A 23,037-nucleotide genomic window follows, 5' to 3' on the forward strand; every position below is an offset into this window, starting at 1 on the left:
ACTACCCACGCGGTCGCATTCTGCACCAGCTGAAGCCTCTGAGTGGTCTTCAGGGGCAGCCCATGTAGAGAGCGTTACAGTAGTCAATCCGGGAGGTGACCAGCGCATGAATGACCAGGTAGAGGTGCAACTGGCGCACCAGACGAATCTGGGCAAATGCCTCCCTGGTCACGGTTGTAACATGATCTTCCAGAGAAAACCGCGAATCCAGGAGGACACCTAAGTTGCATGCCCTGTCCACAGGGGGCAACACCTCACCCCCTATAATCAGCGGTGGAACATCCCCATGGAACCGAGATGCCGGTACCCACAACCACTCCGTTTTGGCAGGGTTGAGCCCAAGCCTGTTCCTCCCCATCCAGAATCGCACGGCTTCCAGGCACCGGGACATCACGTCGAGGGCATCACTGGGCTGATTCAGGGTGGGTAGAAAAAGTTGGGTATCATATGCAGATTTAATCTGGCAAGGCACTAACTAATGGAACAAGGTGCTACGCTCTGTAGCTACAGTGACCATACAACCTTGATTTTAGAAAGCTGTCCTTTAGATTAGATGATTTAATTTAATTATTTATTTTCTTGGTTTTGCTCATGATTCTTCCTTTGTATGTAAAGTTATAAACATAAACCATTACATTTTTTAAATCTTTATTTGCCCCCTTTTTCAGATCTTTCTTTTATTTTTTTTCCCAAGAAAATATGGCTATGGTATCTAGCCATATTTGTAGGTCCGTGATGGCGAACCTATGGCACATGTGCCACATGTGGCACGCCGAGCCATATCTGTGGGCATGTGAACGTTGCCCTAGCTCAGACGGCGGGCATGCGCATGCTGGCCATCTAATTTTCTGGTCTTCTGGGCCCACCGGATGTTGGGAAATGGGCTGTTTCTGGCCTTTGGAGGGCCTCCGGGGCAGTGGGGAAGGCCGTTTTCGCCCTTCCCAGGCTCCTAGAAAGCCTCTGGAGCCTGGGAAGGGCAAAAAATGGGCCTACAGGGCCCACCATGCCATCACATGCCAAAAGTGGGGGGAGCGCAGGAGGTCACACGCGCATGCGCAGGGGGGTGGGGCACATTGAATTATGGGTGTGGGCATGCGCGCGCGCGACCCCCCCCCATAGTGTCAAAGTGTCACCAACACTTTGAACTGGGCCTGGAAGCCTTCTACAACCAATATAATGGCGACAAACAATAGTCTTTTCATGGCTATATCTGTTTATTGGCTGAAATAGATTTTAAATCTGGCCAGGTAACTTGATTAGTTTTATTTTGCTTTTATGTTTTCCACTGATGCACTTCCATCCTTTTATTTTGGATTTAATGATTAGCAAAGTTTAGCCTGATGCTTGAGGGGGAAAAAGATGCCCGTTTATATTTTTTCCTTTGTCTTGTTATTCCCTGGAAAGATTTATAACACTGTCTGCCCGATTGAAATACTTGATAAACTATTTATTTGTCTTGTTGTTTGCTCTCTTGGTGCGCATAATGTGAGCTGTCAAAGGCAGGAAGTTTAGCTAAATTCCTGGAAAGTTAGTTGTCCAGTTTCTCAAATCCAGGCAACTGAATTTTCCAGCAGCCCTTTTCTTTCAGCAGTGGGCAAAATGAGCTTGCTTTATTTCAGCCCCTTTGCAAATCACTAGTCCTACTGATTTAATAGCATCTAAGTCCATATCTTTGTTTGGACAGTAGATGGTGCAAGCAAAACAGTTTCATTTTCCACAATACGGTAGCAATAAAATTGGAATAATGTTTGATGATGACTCTTTATGATTAGGATCTTCATATAAGTAAATTTTTTTTGTGCCACAAGTGGGTGGATTTAATATGTGTATGGGAAGGAAGAGGAGATATGCATGTTGAAATTTATTTTGCTTTTCTCCGCACTTGCTGTTTGGCAGACCACTTATAAAATAATTAGAAACAAATTCATATCTGAAATCTGATTTGTATTTTGAATGAGTTTGACTTTAGGAGATGACTTTTAGAAACAATCTAAAATTGAACGTTTCCTCTTGGATAAACTTTAGAAAAGTCTGAAATGACATGGATATGTATGGACTCACCCCATTACAATTTTGTAAAGGGAGCTCCGGGAATGCATTTCAAGTTGTCACAGAAGCTAAAGAGCCTCTAATTGGAGTGGTGAATTCTTCACACAGGCTTCATTCTATCTGGCTTAGAGAGATATTTCGAGCACCACTCGTCACAATTTGTGATTCTAAATCTTGACAGTTTGCTGAAGCATCCTTTCCCCGAAGAGCACAGGAGGATGTCAACTAATTTAACCTTGCTTGTCTTCTAGCTGTGACTCACTCTATTTTTGGAGAAGTTTGTAAGCCCATCAGTCAATCTGGATGGCTTGAAATAATGGATCTTCTACAGCATCTGACCCGTAAATGATCCTTCAAAACATGTGCAAAACCTCATGCAAATCTACTCTATGAATCTATGAATTCATCTCAAGTTGTAGAACCTGGGTTGCCAAAGTTAGTTTGAAGGGGCTCTAAGTAGGATTGCTATAGTGAGGGCATTTCCATACTGCCCCATTTTCGCTCTTCTGTCACATGAAAGCAGATTTGTGGTCATCCACAAATCTGTCCATCTTGAAAGGCTAAGAACAAGAGGCAAGCTGTCAGGCTTGGAAGCCATCTTTTGCATTGGGCCTTCAGGCCTCCCACATTTAGTGGGAAACTGGGAGGGGGCATTGTATGGAGCAGGGGTGATATATAGTCATAATAACATTCCATTCTCGGAGAGTCAAGGACATCTTGCCCTGCACCTGGAGGGGTGTGACTGGGAGACACCTCCAGTTGGGATGGTGCTTTGATTGGACCATGTGATGGACATGTGGGTGCTGGGCAGGGATTTGGACTTTCTTTTTGGTGGGGAAAACCTGGAAGCTTTCAGATTCGGGTTTTCCCAGATGTGCCAATATGACATCTCTAATAAAATGAAACTTTGAGGAACTTACAGTCTTGGAGTTTTCTTTCATTGGGGGTGTTACTTGGAACCCTGACACAAGCAATTTTATCAGATCTTGCAGTAACAAAAATCCCCAAACACCTGGTGATAATAAAATAATTTGCTTCTGCACTGTCCTCCCATGTCCACCTCTTTGTTGCAAATCAAATCAGCTGACATAAAATTTGATCTAGATTGGGTGGGTACTTCCAGATAAATGGGTCTTATTACTATGGATCAAAAGTTAGTATGTCACTTTTCCATCTTTACTTAACTGATTTTTGGTAGAAGGAAAAATGACCAGAGAAGCAGTTGGAGTAACCTAGAGGATTAAAGTGAAAGTAGACATGGTTGGGGATCCCCATCCCTGCCTCCAAAAATGTAAAGGACTTTTGAGTAGGATCATTTGATTTTGCTCAGAGATATTGGGATATAATCTCCCTTTTTTAGCCTACCTGACTCAGAAAAATCTATGGAGATTCTCAGTCATCCAGGTCCTGTTTGTCCCAAAGATGCTTTTTCAGCAGGCAACTGGATTTCTTGTTTTTTTCTTTGAAGACATTTCTCTTCTCATCCAAGAAGCTTCTTCAGCTCTGCCTTCTGAAAAAGCACCTTTGGGACAAACATGACCTGGATGACTGAGGATCTCCATAGATCTTTAGCTATGCACTTTGGGATGAACACTCTTCAAATGGTGTGGGAGTATGGATTTCCAGAAAAAAAATTGCAGACTACAGGAACTATTTGAACCATACAGGTGACCCTGATGACACAGATAACCCTCCAGGTGGTCTTAATTACTCTCTAAAAGAATGCAAATGATTAACTGTTTGTAAGGAATATAAATCCTTCCATTCCCCACCATCCAGTCAGAGCTGAAGAAGCTTTTGGCACTAGAAGCGAAAGTCTTCAAAGACAAAACAAGTGTTCTGTCCCCCCACCTCACATAGGCAGACACACGAGCAAAAGACGTCTACCAGTAATTTATTTTTTTTAAAAAAATAATCTTTATTTACATTTTCCATTAAAAAAAAACAAAAAATAACAACACACCATATAAATAACATACAAGACAACATAACAAATAACAAACATATCTGCAAGTATATTATTATATTATTATTGCAGTAATGTATTTTTACAAGCCGACCTGAATCTCTTTGGCAGATACAAGTTCTGGCAGCTACTTTCCGAATGCCTGCCAAGTTTCTTATCACCTCTAGAAACAGGAATCAGCGTATCTGTAGTCCGTTGCTGGGGCAACCAAGAGTTCAAAGAGTAGTCAGAAGTCATTCACAAAGTCCAAGCCTTAATTCCGAAAAATATCCCATCCGAAGCTCACAATATGCAGTTTTTGTCCGTCACAGAGCCTGCAGAGCAACCCCACCCACTTTTATCCCCTGTGGGGCATGGCTCAGTGACTCAGCAATCTCTGGCCCTTCCACACCTCTTCCTTTGCTGCTCGTGCTTCTCCCTCCGACGCTGCCTGGGATCAATCCAAGATAGATCTTCATCACTCCCTATTAGTGGGTGCTCCGACATGCCTTCCTCCTGGCCTTCAGCTGGAACCTGAGGCGTTGCCAGAAAGGAGGGTCCTGGAGAGGGAGGCCTTGTCAGTTCCTCCCCATCACTTTCAGAGTCATCTTCCTCCATGAGGCCAGGCTCGGAAGCCAGAGTCACAACAACAAGTAAGTCCAGTTGCCTCCTGAAAAAGCAGCTTTGGGACTGACTGGGAAAAGTAGTAGTAGAAGACTTCACTAATGAAAGGCACCAACCTGGAAGAGAGATTGAAGAAGTCAGATCCATGTTAAAAAAAATCCCTTCTCACCTCTCATGGGTGATAAGGTGTCCTTCTCAATCTCAGGCCAGAGGCCTGAGAGTCTAAGGGCTTTGTGCAGGATCCTAGCGATTCCTAGCACTGAAGTCTTCTGGACAGAGAGCTCTGAAGTTGTTCTTGGGATCTGTTGCAGCCATTCTCACAGTTTAGGAGTCATACCACCACTAACGACACTTTTAGCCGTTATTTTCCACATTCTCTCCAGTTCTTTTTTCAGGCCTTGGTACATCTCCAGCTAGTCACTCCTTCCAGATGTTGCTGTCACTTGGCATTAAATCATAGGCTTTCCATGATCAATCCAGACTATGCTCAGATTGGTCTGTTCAATAACTGGTGTTTTGAATAACTGGTGTTTTGAGCCTCTGGTGTTCTTCCTAATGCCCTTCTGAGCTGTGCTCATGTACAGGTCCATATGGTCCTGTAACTCAGTAGCTATAATGCCTGATACAACTTTCCATGTTGTGCTGAGGCAGGTTATTGGCTACTGTGATAGTGAACTAATTCCTGTTCCGTTAGTAGTCTGCTCTTTGCACTGGTGTTACATGTCTTCTCTTTCTCCCATATGTTCTTCTAGTACTGTTCAGTTTCTGCTGTTGATGGTTCTGTTGTACTGTAGTTGGGAGTACACCTTGGATGGTTCTTTGGAGAACAGGGTGTTTATCTCTTTGATCTCTGCTTCTCTAGAGCATCTCCTTAGCATGGTAGCCAGTGCTGTGAGCCTTTGTTCAGCAGCCTTGAGGGCTTCAGAAGAACTCGGCTGGCGGGCCCGCGGGGGAGGGCCTTCTCTATGGCTGCCCCAGTTATTCTGGAACCAGTTACCTCCTGAAGTCCGGACCATCCCCACCCTATTGGCTTTCCGAAAAGCGGTGAAGATCTGGCTTTTCTGGCAGGCCTGGGGCCGTTGATCTCTCTCTTGTGATCTGGTGTGAATGAGTTTTTAATGTTTTTAATGTTTTAAATTTTTCAATGTCTTTTTATAATGATTTTTTAAATGTATTGTGAGCCACCCTGAGTCTTCGGAGAGGGGTGGCATATAAATTTAATTAATTAAATTAAATTAAATTAAACTCAGGTCCTTCAGTATCTGAGTCTTGTCCTTAATATCTCTCTCTCTCTCTCTCTCTCTCTCTCTCTCTCTCTCTCTCTCTCTCTCTCTCTTTCTATCTACCTACCTACCTACCTACCTACCTACCTACCTACCTATAAGATACATAACTCTTGCTTTGGGATGTTCATCAGAACCTGAGTAAAGGCGTCTTCTAACTATCCCCTTTAGCAAGCCTTTTTTAATATTCTAACAAACAAGAGAAATTCCATAAAGACTGAACAAATCTCTCATAAAGATTGCTTTAGGCCCTCTCCCTCCTATAATAATTTGAAACATTTTCAGAGCTATGGTTTCAATGTATTCCCTCCCACGCAGATATGTTATTTACAGGCTTTTTGAATTATTGGAGCATAATTTATGCTCCGAATCTTAGTTTACTTTAATAGTTAAAACATTAGAGGTAAAAAGTAAGCATAGAAATGTTAACCAATGAAAAAGACAGAGTAATCATAAAATGCATAACAATACCTAATCAGATAGCAATTTAGATTGCAGTCTAAAGGTTTCAGAACTACACCCAAATCTTCCTTGCAACGGTTGCTACTGAACAGTATTTAGAAAAACCCATGAATATTTCAGAAGAAATATTTATGGTGCAATGTTGCTGAAAGTGTGATCTGAGGAACCTCTCAGGGCTCTGCAGAATCCAAACCATTTGCCATTCTACCTTGAATAATAATACAATATTTAAAATCCCATCAAAGAATTGAGAGGTGATAGCAGTCACGAGTGTGTCAAATTTATTTTTTAATACAGTAAATATTGATAATCATAACTTAAAGAAAAAAAAAAGCCTTTCTTGAGGTTCTCCATATATTTTTATAGTGGGGAGGGATCCCGAGAGAAAAAAGTGTAAGAAACATTGCATTAGCAGAAAGCTTGCATTTCATCCAGCCAATCCCAGCAGTTAACTAGCAGGGTTATTTTTTAGAAGAGATTATAGAAGGGACAACACAGCAAAAGATGAAAAACTGTCTCAGCTGATCCTTTGAGTGTTAAAAATGTTTGGTCTACAGTACAGGTAGGTAGTCTTCAACGTATGACCACAATTGGGACTGGAACGTCTGTTGCTAAGCCTAGTTAAGTGAAACACACCCAATTTTAGGATCTTTTTTTGCTACAGTCATTAAGTGAGTTACCATGGTCATTAAGTGAATCTAGCTTGACTTGCTTGTCAGAAGCCTCCTCCTCCTCCTCCTCTTCCTCCTCTTCTTTCTCTTCTTCCTCTTCCTCTTCCTCTTTTATCACTTCAAGTGTCAAGGGAGATACAAAGTTTTGGTTCTTGCTCTTCTGGCAGCCTCAACCATGGTTAATTTATATTGTTGTAGTGAACATGTTTAAATACATGCCAGTTGCCAAGCACTTGAATAACAATATCCGACAATGGGGATGCTGTGACGATTGTAAATGCAAAGATCAGTCCTAAGTCACTTTTTTCAGCACATTGTAACTTTGAATGGTTGCTAAATGGATGGTCATAAGTCAAGGACTGTCTCTAGTTTTATTCTCTGTTGTAAGCCACCCAGAGTTCCTTGGGAGTTGGGCGGCATAGAAATGCGACAAAATAAATAAATAAATAAATAGTTAGCAAAATGTTTCTTCTGTGAATAATTTCAATTTTCAAATTTTAATTTCAAATTTCAAATCTTTATTGTCAGTGCACAACATAAAAGAGAAACAACTGGACAGGATAAATGAGCTGCATAAACTATTTGTAAGGAAGAGGTGAGTGGAGAGGTTAGACTATAATATTTCTTTAAATTAGAGTCAAGACATATTGCTTTATCTCCAGGCTTGGTTTTTTGGGCTCTTGTGACAATCAGAAAAATATAGGATCTATAATCCCAATATTTTCAAAGGAAATGAAGGTAGATGATTGGAAGCATCAGATACTAAGTAAGGGTTACATACCCTTCTTGCGTCTCTCCTTTTCCTTCTGCCTTTTTCCAACTCAGAATTAAAGTCCAGTAAGTTTGGAAGATCTAGGAAGGGTCTATTACTGTTGCAATATTTTCAGGATCAGACTCAATAAGATTAGCAAGAGTTAAAGATTTAACTATATATTCTTTTATTTACAATAGGCATTCTATATTCACTGAATATTCACAGATAGAAGCAAGGGAAAGGATGTAGGTAGCTCCTTATATATACAATGGGTGGAGCTATATGTGGGAGTGGTGAATTATGAATACATTAAGAAGTGAAGAATAAGTTAACCCCTGATACCCTGTTTGTACACTATTTACACATTAGAGAATAAGGCATTTACATCTGACAAATCCCCCTCTAAATGCCGATTCGTTATACAACACCAGTTACACTCAGATTCAGGACAATACAAAACATACAACTTAGAGGTTAAATATTTGTGCTGCTTAGAAGGTAAAGGCTTTGTCAATATATCAGCTAATTGTTCTGAAGTGTCGCAATGCACTGCTTTAATAAATCCATCCTGAGATAATTGTCTCACATGTTTAAATTTTATATCTATATGTCTGGACCTTTGTCCAATGGCATCAGATCTAGATATTTCAATGGCTGCTTTGTTGTCTTCATGCATAACAAAAGGCAAAGCAGGTTTTTTCCAAACATCTGAAATTAAATCATTAAACCATACAAGGTTATTTGCGGCTTTGGATAAACAAACATATTCCGCTTCTGTCGTTGAAGTGGCCACTAGTTCTTGTTTACCAGTGTACCAGTAAACTGGACAGTCATTTAAGAGAAATACATAACCAGATGTACTTTTTCTGCATGAGATGTCTCCAGCCCAATCTGCATCTGCATAACACGTAAGCTTTGGTTCTTTATTATCATTAGGTTCTAACATTAAACAAAAGTCTAGTGTACTTTTTAGATATCTTAAAATTCTTTTAACAGCTTCCCAGTGATACATTGTTGGTTTGCTGACATGCCTGGATAATAAATTGAGTGGTAAAGCGATATCTGGTCTAGTCCAATTAGATATATAAAGGAGTGAACCTATGATTGATCTATAAAATGTGTTGTCCTTGAATTCGGGAGAAGATTCATCAGTATTTCTTAGAAAGTCAGTTTGCATAGGAGTATCACAAGGTTTGGCATTGTTTAAGTTGCATTTATTTAAAAGTTCTATGATCTTATCTCTCTGGGTAAGTTTGAATCCCCTTTTTGTCTTATTAATTTGGACACCAAGGTATTTGTTTACCTTGCCTAAAGATTTCAACGAGAAATGCTCATTTAATTTAGTTACAAAAGTTTCTCTTCTCTCTTTATGTTTTCCTATGTATAAAATGTCATCCACATAAATCAATACAAATTCAATGTAATCATCACCCCTCTTGACAAAGAAACAATTATCAGCAGTGGTAGCGTTGAAATCCATGGTCTTAAGTACTTTTACTAAACAATCATACCACCGTTTACCAGATTGTTTTAGCCCGTATAAACTCTTGTTTAACAACCAAGTCTCATTTCTGTTTGTGTATTGACTGTGAGGTGCTCTTACGTATATTTCCTTATCTAGTTTTGCGTGTAGGTACGCAGTCTGTATGTCATATTGGAATACATCAAGATTGAGTGCTGATGCTACCACTAGAGCTGTTTTGACACTCTCTGTTCTTACAGTGGGGGAATACGTGTCAGTATAGTCCTCCGGATATTTCTGTGCATAACCCTGTGCAACTAATCTAGCTTTGTATAGAGTATTTCCTCCCTCTAAATTCTTAATTTTATATATCCACCTGGTACCAATAATTGTTTTATCTTTAGGTGCAATTGCAGGTGTAAATACATTTAATCCTTGTAAACTTTCCATCTCTTTCTTCATTGCTAATTCCCATTTTTCTTTTTCTTCGCGAGGAAGTTTTAGCACTTCCTCATATGTATTGGGTGTTGTTGGTTCACCATCCATATGCATTACATAATCCTTGTATTTATTTGGCATTTGATTTCTGGTGTTTCTAATGATTTTTTCGGGTTTACTATCGTTATCATGCAAATATCTTGCTTCCTTTTTTGTTAGTGTGTCTGTCTTTATTTTGTGTTGGCTATTTGTCCAAGTCTTGGTTTTGTTTTTATATTTGTTGATATTTTGCTTTTCTATAGTCCCTTTCTCATGAGGTTTTGTATCTTCATATTTATTTGGGAATATTTCATTAAGATGTAATTTAGACCAGTTGGCTTGTTCATGGAACACAGCTGTTCTGGAGACTATAAATTTGTTGTTACTATCAATGAATCTGTACCCTTTAGTGCCAGTCTCATATCCCATAAATCTGAGTCTTCTGGACACATTTTCTCCCTTTCTTCTTAATTGTTTAGGTATGTGTACGTCTGCTGTGACTCCAAATATATGCATGTGTGCTAATTTTGGTTTTCTATTATACATCACTTCATATGGTGTCTTATTTACAATGCTGGACCATGTTCTATTTTGTGTGTAGTTTGAATAATGTAAGGCTTCTGACCAGAATTGTTTGCTTAAGCCAGCATCTTCCAATGTGCATCTAATCATGGTTTGTAATGTGGAATTTTTTCTCTCTGCAATCCCGTTTTGGAACGCAGAAAATGGACTAGATGTGTAATGTAACATTCCTTTGTCTTTTAACCATTGGGAGAATTCTTTAGACATGAATTCGCATCCTCTGTCTGTCATAATTTGTTTTATTTTGATGTTGTGTTGTGTTTCTATGCGTTTGTAAAATTCTTTAAATTTTTGAAATGTTTCATCTTTGTGTTTTAATGTATAAACAAATCCATAGCGGCTATAATCGTCCACTATTGTCAGGAAGTAACGTTTTCTATAAGTGATTGATGGAGTTAATGGACCAACTAAGTCCATGTGTACTAAATCAAAAATTTTGTTAGTTGATCTAGTAGATTTTCTTGGCCTGGGACTAGTTTTTAGTTTTGTAGATTTACATACTGAGCATTCCAGATAATTTTCACAATTTTTTATTTTAACACCTTCTGCGTGTTCAGTCATTTTTTGTACTACAGGAAAACTGGCATGTCCTAACTTCCTATGTAAGATGTGAGCACACTCATCATGAATTGGTTTACCTATTTTTGGCTTCTTATCGTTGTGTGCATCTGTGTGATCATGAGATATTTTACATTCATCATTGTCACTGTTGCTAACATTCTCATCATCTATTTCAATACAATCTTCCATATTTGAATCAATGTTATGTAACCATTTTTCTTTTGTTATCAGATAAGGTAGGCCTCCTTTAATCACCACAGTGCCTATATTTATTTTATTCTTTTCCAAAGTTGCCTTTCCTTTTGAAAAGACAATGTTAATGTCAGAATCTCTGCTTAGTTTTATGGCACTTAATATGTTATGAGGTATTTCAGGTATTAGTAATACCCCCTCTATTTTTCCTAGACCAGGCAAGGTTACATTTCCTCTACCTAATACTTGAACCTTTTCTTGGTTAGCTACCTTAATTACAAATTTATCTTCTGCAAATGAAGACAATATACTTTTGTTATTAGTGGTGTGATTAGTTGCTCCAGAATCAATAAGCCAATTATTGTTCTCACTTTGCTGTGTGTTAGTGTTGTCTTGTTTATTTAATCCATTCAGTGAACCAGATTTTCTATCCTTTGAATTGTCTCTGCCCCCTCTATTCTCTCTGTGATTTGGTGGGCTCCTATATCTATGCCTTTCTATGGAAGGCTGTCTATAATCGTATTTGTTTCTGTATTCTGATCTATATCTTTCTTTTAAAAATTTTGGGCAATCTCTTCTATTGTGTTCCCTGGATCCACAATTATGACATTTAAATGTTCCACTATATTTTTCTTGGAAAGCTACTTTCCTATATGGTTTGTGTTCTGTGTGATTGTTAGAACGATTCCTTCTTGAATTATCTTCTGTTATCAATTTGTTGGATAGACTTTCTATGGATAAATATCCTAGATTGATTGTGTCTAAATGTGACATAAAATTGTCCCATGATGGATCAAGTGAGTTGATAATAACACTTTTCATTGTTTGGTCTGAAATCACCTCCCCCCTCAAATGCAGTTCAGCTCTTATTTTGTTCAAAGATATTAAATGTTCACTTATGGAAACCCCTGGTTTTACCCTAGACGAAAAGAAATCTTTAGATATCCTTGTGGTGGTAGCTACACTGTCACTGTGAAACAAATTAAACATGCATTGAATAATTTCTGAAACAGTCAAATTTGGCTTAATGCTGTGATACATTGCAGGAGACACACTAGATATTATTAAGAAAAAAGCTCTATGGTGTAAACAATCTATTTTTAGAGTCCAGGGTCTTTTTGGGGGACTAGTGATAAAAAACAGTAAGTTTTCCTTCATAAAGACAACCTGGAGCTGTTGATACCATTCTTGTAAATTAATGCCATCAACCCTTAGTTTTGGGAAGTCACTGGGTAAATTTCCGACATTATTGGGTCCATTACTTACAACCTGAGGTAGTCCGTGGTCTCGTAAATGCAGAAAATTGCAAAACGGCGTGGGGATGCTCGCTACGAGTCTGCATGGTCTTCTCTCCAGTTCATGTCTTCCCCGACCGTCTGCGTAGTTTCGCGCATGCGCGTTGTTCATTTCTTCTTCGGCGTCGTCGTGGAAGGTTCTCCCCATTGCGGCTTGTTCGCTCTGCTCCTCTTCAGACGAGTCGGTCTCTGGTTCGACTTTGGGAGTCCTGACGACGGTGGCTGCTCTTCCTCTTCTATTGAGGGCGTTGGTGCTTGCTTCGGTCTGCGGCGTAGGGCGGTATCGGCAGGGCTCTCTGGGTTCGGGCGTCAGCGCTCTTGTAGTCAGGATGGGAGCGGGCAGGTCTTGAGGCATTGGCTTGCTCGCTCGTTTCTTCGGCATCTTTTTAGTAATTTTCAGTTTTGGCCCAAATGCAGCAAAGAGCGTTTTCATTGCTGATTTTATTTGGTGTTTTGTTGGATCGTCCTCACTTTCTGGTTCTGATTCTTCTGAGGTGTTTGAATCTTCTTTTTCGTTTTCGTTGTCTGATAACATTTTTCGCGCCAGAAATTTTGAATTGAGCTTGCTGATTGGCTCTGCTTCGCTCATCTTGGAGGCCTGTTGAAACCAAGATGGCTGCCATTCAAATTTTCGCGCGGGATCACCGTTTTTCTTCTTTGTAATGATTTTCTCCGCAATCATATCACTCACTACTTTTGGGTCTTTAGGCTTTTCATTAGTGATGTTTTTCTCTCTCGCTGCTCCGCTGTTCTTCAGCATATCTTGGAGGTTCGCGATGAGGCTTTCATCATTCTTCTGGCTTTTTAATAGTTTTAATATCTCTGACCTGAGTTCGTTATTCTCTATTTCGGTTTCCTCCTGGTCATCAATTATTTCTTCGTCTTCAGTGGTGTATTCTTCGGACTCTCTCGAAATTGCGTTTGTGGATTCGTTGATTATTTCTTGTTCCGTTTCCATTTCTTTGCTGTAGGCCCTGGTGTTGGACCTATCTTTCTTAGACATTTTAAAGTTTTTTATTGAGTCAATTAACCATCCTCTGCTACCAGCTTGTTGCAATATTTTCAGGATCAGACTCAATAAGATTAGCAAGAGTTAAAGATTTAACTATATATTCTTTTATTTACAATAGGCATTCTATATTCACTGAATATTCACAGATAGAAGCAAGGGAAAGGATGTAGGTAGCTCCTTATATATACAATGGGTGGAGCTATATGTGGGAGTGGTGAATTATGAATACATTAAGAAGTGAAGAATAAGTTAACCCCTGATACCCTGTTTGTACACTATTTACACATTAGAGAATAAGGCATTTACATCTGACAATTACTTTTCTTGCCACCATCAGTCCATAACTTATAAATTATTTTGTTTTTCTCTTTTATTTCTTTGTATCGCAGGCACAATGGAATATGGAAGAAGTTAAAAGATGGCGCAGTCACTTCCGTAACATTTGAGGAAATACCATTTATTAAATGACATAATCTGGGCTATAGAAACCTGCATTTAATGTACAGTTTTTATACTGAGTACAGATGGTCAATATTTGCCTTTTCTGATGCTAAATATTTTCATAACTCTGTCTCTCTGACAGATGGTTTCCTAGGCCAGGTCTCTGAGCCTTCCTCAGGCTCTCTCTACATCCACATCTTCCTCTCCCCTCAGTTCACACCTCCATCTGGAATATAAATTAAAAGAAGGTGTCCTGCATTGCCATGGAAGTTTTATCATCCGTTACCCATTAATAACCATCTCTGGCATTATAATGCCATAGTTGGGAGAAACAGGTGGTTTAAAAAGGGAAAGAGAATCTCACAAAAATGCTTATTGATTGACACTATATTGGTTTAACAAACATAGAAAATATATTCAAAAGGTGCCAGACCAAAAGACATGACTGAAAGAATCAACAATGAATACCAAAACCCTTTAAAGAAGGCAGAGGACACCATTTCTTAGCTGAAAGTAAAGAAAGATTAAGATGAGTCGCATTTTTATGAGCTTAAGGGAGATGTGATGGCAAAGATGTGAAAGTGATAAATAGTTTTGTAGGTGTGAACGTGTTTTCTAGATTTATTACAGTTCTTGGGATTATCATTCAGTGTAGGTATTATGGTATTAAACCCATTTACTTGATTTATTGCTAATAAGCATTAATGTTTCAAAGTAAGATTGAAAGAAAGCCTTGCTTACATCCTGCATTAGTTTCACTACATGGGGGAAAATGCTGATGTTTTTTTTTTAAATGGTGTGGTTTTTGAAAGCAGCTCCATCTTGCTCCACAAAGGAGGGACTTGGAAGTGTTCCATCTTTAGATTAGCCTTCCTCAACCTGATACTTTCTAGATGAAGTGGACTCCCAGTAGCTTCCAGCTATCATGGCCATCTGGAGGACTGAGGATAAGAAAAGGCTGGGACTTGACCTCCTCCAAAGCATGGATTAATTAAACCAGGTTTCATACCCACTGAATGTTTAAACAATATCCTGAAAGCTTGGCCTTCTTTCGTTTATTTATTTATTTATTTATTTATTTATTTATTTATTTAAATTTCTATACCACCCTTCTCCAATATAGGGCTCAGGGCGGTGAACAGCCAAAGTAAAAACAAGACATACAAAATCTAAAAACTGTTTAAAATAATTAAATATTTTGGCCGTAATTAAAACAATTCCAATTTAAAATCAGTTTAAAATTTAACTCAAGCCAGCTTAATGATCTAAATATCTTCATATTTGGACAATGTGTTTAATGCCTATTTGCAAACTGTATTGCAGCTGGGTGAAGTGACTAATGAGTGTATTAATCAGAAGCAGCCGCCAGCATATAATTCACACTTTTGGTTGGTATGCCATCCTTAACATTACAATTGTATTTGGGATAAAAAAGCTTTCTTAAGAGAGCCTTGCCTGTACTAATCTTTAAATACCTTAATTAAAGAATTACCCTACTTTTATTACAACAAAACAGAACTGGTTTGGCCAATTTAAGAGCCTTGGTACTACAGTGGTTTAAAGCACCCTGTTATTAACACAGCTGCCTGCAATTTACTGCTGGTTCGAATCTCTCCAAGGCTCAAGGTTGACTCAGCCTTCCATCCTTTCTAAGGTAGGTTAAATGAGGACCCAGTTTGTGGGGGCAATAAGCTGACTTTGTATAAAATATACAAAAGTATGAAGGCTATTGCTTAGCGCACTGTAAGCCGCCCTGAGTCTCCGGAGAAGGGCGGCATATAAATCAAATTAAAAAAAAAAAAAAAAAAAAAAATTTGTAGTGAGTATTCGTCTAAAGAAGGGGAAAAAAGCTGGTGTTAATTGAAAAGCTAGAGTAGACCCACATTTGCCCTTTGCTTGAATTGTGAAAGTAGAGTGAAAATCTGTGTTAAGTTTTAGATGTGAAGGTCCATTGTTGACAAATGTCTGTTCAACTGGAAAGGGCTCACCTGGAGCAATTTGTGTCATTTGCATAACAATGTAATTATGCAAATAACACTAAATCAGTGCAGAAAATTGGTTTGTTCCATACAAATTCTGTTGAATTGCAGTCTGGTCAACTGAGATTTCTGTATGGTCTTTTGCAGTAGCCATTTTTTTCTTGTTGCACAGAACATTTTTTAAAAAAAAAGCTATATTCATGAATAACAAAGTATTGTGTACCTGAGTTTGCATAATGTCCAAACCATTTTTTAAAAATCATTTTCAAAGTATGCCCAGTCCTGCTAAACATAGCAATTTTAGCCTTAGATTTTGGTTTAGTTTAGCTATATTTTATTCTAGTTCCGTGATGGACAACCTATGGCATGCATGCCAGAAGTGGCATGTAGAGCCATATCTCCGGGCATGCAAGCTGTCACTTGTTGCTCTTCTGGGTTGTGGCGCCAGCCAGCTGGTCTTTGTGCACACATGCACGCCAGAAATTGGAAGACAGGTGACTGGTGCGCATGTGCTTGCTGGAAACTGAAAGCTCAGCTTCCCACTGCACACATGCGCATTGGGGAACTGCTCTTCCGGTTTCCGGTGCTCCCACACGTGTACTCCCGTTTCGGCACTTGGTGCTGAAAAGATTACTCAACACTGTTCTAGTTCTTCAGTTATTGCTTTTTTTGCACAGGTGACTACAGAGAAAACATTTTGTCTTAATCACATTTGGATCGTTGGGAGTCGTCTAAAGTCATTTTTTCATCTGCAGATCTTTCATTGCTACTTAGGTAGTATCTTCCTAGCTATGAGCTTAGAGGAGTGAAGCCTGTTGACAACTTTGGAATATATAGTTGCCTGTTCTATCAGTCTTGTTCAAGATTGAGTGACTGTACTCTTCTATGTGATGGACCCATTGCTATGCGATTCTTCATCAAACTGATTGATGCCATCTCTTGCTTGATTGTTGGCTAATACTTGTGTGATAAAAGGAAATATTGATGTGATCTGGCCTGTTCTCCCTTCTGCTTGAACTCAGCTTCTAAACTATATTAAAGAATTTAAGCAGACATTAATTATCAGGGAAGTTCAAGTAAAATTAGGTGATGTTCATGATAGACTGAGGAATGGAATAACAGGAAGTTGGACTATATCAGCCTTTTCCATCATCGAATTTGGTAGATTGAATAAACCAAGACACATTGTCTCATCTGCCATGATCAGAGAGAGTGTGGCTCAACTTTTCAGAGCCCTCTTTTTATTCTTTGCTAGACTCATCTACAGAAGGGGAAGGGGAAAGTGTTAACTGAAAAGCTAGACCACTGTAGGTTAAATCTATGCCATAGCTTTTGTCCTTTGCTTGAATTGTGAAAGTAGAGTGAAATGCTGTGTTAAGTTTTAGATGTGAAGGTCCATTGGTGACAAATGTCTGTTCAACTGGAAAGGACTCAGAAGGGGGAGGGGCAGTGGTGGGATTCAAGTAATTTAACAACCGGTTCTCTGCCCTAATGATTTCTTCCAACAACCAGTGTGCCAAACTGCTCAGAAAGTTAACAACCGGTTCTCCCGAAATGGTGCGAACTGGCTGAATCCCACCACTGGGGAGGGGTCTATGCTCTTGTCTTAAAAGTGTATAAAACATGCAAATCCCCCACCACCACCTCAGAGTTTTGGGGATTTTAAACAGAACTATAAAAGAACTAAGCAACTTTGAAGGTCGCATCCGTGCCTCTTAATTCTCTTGTCCAAACAAAACATTCAAAATCTTCAGCCTTGCCCATTTGTATGTGTGCAAATGGTATACCAAGGCCCTATGCAGCTCATGAGCTGCTGGTCGTCCATCTTGAGGTTAGTCCAACGCATCTAATAAGCGCTTGTGATAAATGCTGCATCCGCAGAAAGTGTCCAAGTGGAGGGGGGGCGGGATGTAAGTGATGAAATGTGTGTCATAATGTCATCTTGCAAAAAATCTGCCTCTTTTGTACTTCTAAAATAACATTGCACACAAGCATGTATCATAGGCAGAAATTATTGATATTGTAGCACATGCTTTGTCTATCTGGATTATCATGCCCCTCTGCAGACCCATCAAACTGTTCTAAATCCTCTTTCCTTTCCAGGATTCCAAAATCAATATCTGCAGTGGTGAGATTCAAATATTTTAACAACCGGTTCTCTGCCCTAATGATTTCTTCCAACAACCAGTTTGCCAAGCTGCTCAGAAAGTTAACAACCGATTCTCCAGAAGTGGTGTGAACTGGCTGAATCCCACCACTGAATATCTGTGTGTGGTAACTTTATTTCATAAACGCAATTTAGCTCACGACAAGGAAGATAAGCACTTTCATCCCCAGCAGTACCTCCGCCACGTTCAAAGGCGGTATAGATAGTGCCAGACAGACATAAAAAGTATGTCTTGGATTAGTTGTCATTTATCCACTGATTACCTCAGTCTATCGGCTCTAGTGTTTTTTTCACTGTCCATTCCCACTAAACAGATGTCAACTTCCTAAGGCAAGGACTATCAGCTGGCAAAGCTGTAGGACGTGGTACCAATTCTAGGCAACGTCTTAGTCATAGATTCACTTAAAAAGACAACCAGATGCATAACTCTGCGTTATAACAATGATGTGTTACTGTGTTGGCAATGGGGCATGTTTCCTTTGTAATTTGGCAGTCTAGTTTATGCTTCCATGCCCTTTTTGTTAAGCTCCCTGCCCTCTGAATTCATTTTTTTGTCTTTTACGTTGGTTAATGTTGTTGTTTAATAGCATGCTTTTGACTCTTGCAGAAAATTCTCTCTCTCTTAAACTGCACAGAGCTCTGACTTTAATAATGTTATTTTAAAATTTAACCCATGTTGTGTAAGCCTGTGATGGTCTTTTCAGCTGCAATCTCATTTACGATCACAGGCAATTTCCATACAAGTTCAAAGCACAATTGACTTTTATGATTGAGCACATTCATTAAATGTAGTGGCACTTCTTTCTGACATCAGCTTTCTCAGTTTTGGGGCAAGCCAGAAGATGGCAGTGTTTTTTAACAGAAGAGGAGGCTTCTAGTTTAAAAATAAAATGATAAAGAATCCAGGACTGGGAGACAGCAGGTCTGGGAATACGATTTGAAGCTTTACTTTTTCAATAATTCCTGCTCTGGTGAAAAAATTTGAAGGAATAACTGACATGGCAAAAGATGCATAAGACAAAATAAGCTAGCCAGAAATTAAATAATACAAATACTATCATGGAAGGAAGCTCATGAAGTGATTAGCTCATGCTACTGAAAATGATATCTTTCTTTACTGATCACTTATTTTAAGGGTGTGATTGCAGGATACAGAAAACTTTAAAGTGAATGTGTATGTCAGCTGTAATTGGAGGAAAAATCTGAGTGGTGAAACAGTTGTTGCAACACAGGATGCGGCTCTTGCTAAACTTTTCTTCAACCTGGAGAAGAACAGAATCTCCTCAAACTGCGAGATGAGTGACATATAAATTTGATGAATAAATAAAACAGTCATGAAGTCAGTCGTGAAGATAGAAAAATGGACAGTGCAGAACAACAAAGATGATATGGGGTCTGAAGGCTAAACCAAACAATAAACGATTGAGGAAACTCAATGTCTACTCTAACAAAGAGAAGGACTAGGGGTAAGTATGATAGCAGTCTTCCAGTATTTGAAGGGCTATCACAGAGAAGAAGATGTCAATTTATTCTCCAAAGCACCTGAGAGTAGGACAAGAAATAATGGGTAGAAGTTCATTAAAGAGATATCCAACCGAGAACTAAGGAGAAATTTCCTGACAGTGAGAAGAATTAATCGGAGGAACATCTTGCCTCCAGAAGTTGTGAATGCTCCAACGCTGGAGATTTTTTAAGAACAGACTGGACAGCCATTTGTCTGGAATGGTATAGGGCAGTGATGGCTAATCTTTTTGCCATTGCATGCCAGGAGGGGGGGTGGATGTGTGTGCCCACACCCATAATTCTATGCGCCTCACCCTGCGCATGTGCGGGCAACCCCCCCCCTCACCCTCCCGCTCCTGGCACGCAATGGCCCGGTAGGCCCGTTTTTCTTTCTCACCTGGCTCCAGATCCTCTCTATGCATCTAGAAGCCTTCTCCACCTGCTCAGAGGCCCTCCTAGAGACTCCTAGAGAGGCTGTTTTTACACCCCCCCCCAGATGCATAGAGAGGATCTGGAGGCTGGGGACAGCAAAAAACTTCACTTCCTGTCCAACCGGGAGTTGGGAAATGGGCTGTTTCAGGCTTCCGGAGGACCTCCGAGGGGGTGGGGAAGGCTGTTTTCACCCTCCCCAGATTCATAGAGAGGATCTGGAGCCAGGTGAGAAAGAAAAACGGGCCTTCCCCACCCCACCCCAGACCCTCCAGAGGCAGGAAACAGCCTGTTTCCCTACTGCTGGTGGGCCCAGAAGGCCCGAAAATCAGCTGGCCGGCCAGAGCTGAGCTGGCATATCCACTGATATGGCTATGCGTGCCATAGGTTTGCCATCACGGGTATAGGGTCTCTTGTTTGACCAGGGGATTGGACGAGAAGGACTCCAAGATCCCTTCCAACCCTATTTTATGTTCTGTGTTCTATGTTTTATTATATGGACCATTTGGGGCCAATTGATTGCAGCAAGATGGTAATCTGTCCATCAAAAAGTATAAGAACAGGAAGGTCCTTGAACATTCTCTTACTTTTAGCCTTTCCAGAGAACAACAGATCTATTGTCAGAGAAATCCCATTTTGATAAAAAAACAAATAACCCTTCATTTTGCCTTTAGATGTTTTCCTTCTGGACCTCACATTCTTGGGCCTCACATCCTTGCCCTAAAATTCCAGGAAGGCTATATGTGATTGCCTTATCAAGGAACTGGACAGCAGTGGATTCAGGGTTAACTTCCTTTTCTGTTGCAGATAAATTAGCAAGAAGGTTTTCTATGCTTAATTACCAGTTTCATCAATCAGGGACAGAAGGCTGACAAGGGCTGTGATATTTCAGTAATGAACCCAACTTCTGGGAGGGCTATCCTCTACCATGCACGTGAATGCTTCATTGCTTATTGTCTATTGCTTGCTGATGATCATGTGCCTTGGTTTTCCACAAATGTGTGAAAACTTTACTAATGTATGCATTGGGAGCTCCTGATTTGAGAGATAGTCCCAAGATGGCTGGGCCAATCTATGATTTGGCCAACACATTACTCACAGTTCTGCATTTTTCAGCATCCCTCATTATTGACAAACAACATCTAGAGGACCATGGGTATTCCATCTTTGCTTTCAAATAGCTATAATACACATGGAAAGTACCTCCTAATGTAAACCCTAGCCACACTATATAGCAATCATTTGATGTAGGAAAGAAGGAGGAAGAGGTGGAGGAGCATCAGAACAGAGGGTTAGGTGTCTTTACTATCAGTAGCACTGTTTCCTCCCATCCTTAGTGCAAGGAGACAGGAGCAAAGACACATTATGGTAAAAGGCATAATGATTAAATGAACCCATGGTTTCCCTTTTTCCATTCTATGGAAACTTATTATTACTTACAGAGATCTCCATTTTTATTCCAAGGGTTCAGGGCAGCACATATAAATCATACAATTTTATGCTCGTCACAATTCCATGATGAACTAAACCTAAAGATGTGTAGGGCAAGATAGGGAAACATCTTCAGATGTTGTTGAATTATAACTCTCAATCATAGGCCATATTTTTAGAGACTATGGGGTTTTTTAAAGCAGGAACATCTGGAGAAACACAGATTTTTAATTGCTGGCCTAAGATCTCCTAATGATCTTTAAGACTCCATTGGAGTTTTAAAACAGAATTTTCTGTAATCCATAAATATAAATATTACTTTAGAAAAAACTCCTGTGGAGGCTTAATTTTATAGAAAACATCATCAGTACTTAAATGACCTTACTAGAATTGTAAATATTAATTAGAGGAAAGTTTATAGAACTTCATAATACAGCTTTTTAAATCAGTTATCTGGGACTTCTGATCATCCAAGAAGATACTGTATTAAAATTAATTCTTGGTACATACAATATTATAATTATCAGGACAACTAAATCTTCAATGATTTTTGTTTTCATATCCAAAATCTTTGACAAACTTTATGTGAGATAGTTGACCATATAAATTTGATTAGATCAATTAAGTGATCTCACATGATGTTTGGTATATTTATATATACCATATTTTTTGGAGTATAAGGCACACCTGACTATAAGACGCACCTTGGTTTTAGAGGAGGAAAACAAGAAAAAAATATTCTGAACCAAATGGTGTAGTAATAAATTTAATAAAATATAGCAGAATAATTTTTACAACCATGTAAAGTCAACAGCAGTATTAAGAACCATCATCACTGTCATTAACAAATTAGGAGAGACTTTAAGTTTCAAGCACTCTTTTAATTTTCCAAACAGGATCATGTTTATTTAAATTGTCCCTATAAATTACTTACTGCTCCAGAAACCCCTCAGTGAACCTGAGTGATCAGGATGTTTTTTAGAATTTGACTCACAAATAGGTGGCGGGTTTAATAGCCCTGCAATCTCTCTTTCCCCTTCCATTCTCAGAATTGCTTAGTTTAGGCATTAGAAAAAGAAGGTTAGAACTTAATGAGGATTAAGTGTCTGGGCACTTGCTACCACAAAAGAAGGAAATAATTATTTGATTGCTATTATAGCAAAATGTTTGTTATCTCACAATTTGCAATAAGAAGAGGTAGTATAGTTTTTCTAAGTTTCTTTTCCAGGTGTTAATTGAAAGATGTAGTTCAATTACAGGACACCTATTTTATTTAACAAACCCCTCGTTCCTCTGTGTTAAAAATGAGAGTTTGTTGACAACATTCGGAGGGACTGTTGAGAAGGTTTTCTCTAAAGTTTTTAAGGGCTTCATGTAGCTTTGAATACTCTTGACTCTATAGCCTGCCCTCACATGAGAATATAAACAACTACAAGTAAGAGTTGATTCAACCAGAACATTTCAGTTTGTAAATATAGAAGTTTGAAGTGACTTTCTGTTGATGTGGGGTTTTGAAGCATAGCCTTTCCAAGCGATCATAAAGCAGCTGAAATGAAGGTTTAACCCAGGGGAACTCTGAAGCAGCGATTCAAGGCATGCCGGTAGGCAAGGGAACCAACCTCCTCAGTGTATTGAAACCAATTCGAGAAAAACACACACTCTGTGGGTTTTGTGTGTGTGTGTGTGTGTGTGTGTTTATGTTTGTTCTGATCAGTGAT

General features: G+C 39.3%; 1 long non-coding RNA gene across 1 annotated transcript; it reads left to right on the top strand.

Moving 5' to 3' along the window:
• The first annotated feature begins 4,486 nt into the window (after nt 1-4,486).
• LOC117669371 (uncharacterized) lies at nt 4,487-13,851 on the top strand. The gene is made up of 3 exons (XR_004592419.3): nt 4,487-4,647; nt 7,563-7,629; nt 13,759-13,851. It is a non-coding gene; the product is annotated as an uncharacterized LOC117669371 (long non-coding RNA).
• The last annotated feature ends 9,186 nt before the right edge of the window (nt 13,852-23,037 follow it).

This window comes from Pantherophis guttatus, chromosome 1, assembly GCF_059756535.1.
Source record: "Pantherophis guttatus breed Tessera chromosome 1, ASM5975653v1, whole genome shotgun sequence".
NCBI lineage: Eukaryota > Metazoa > Chordata > Lepidosauria > Squamata > Colubridae > Pantherophis > Pantherophis guttatus.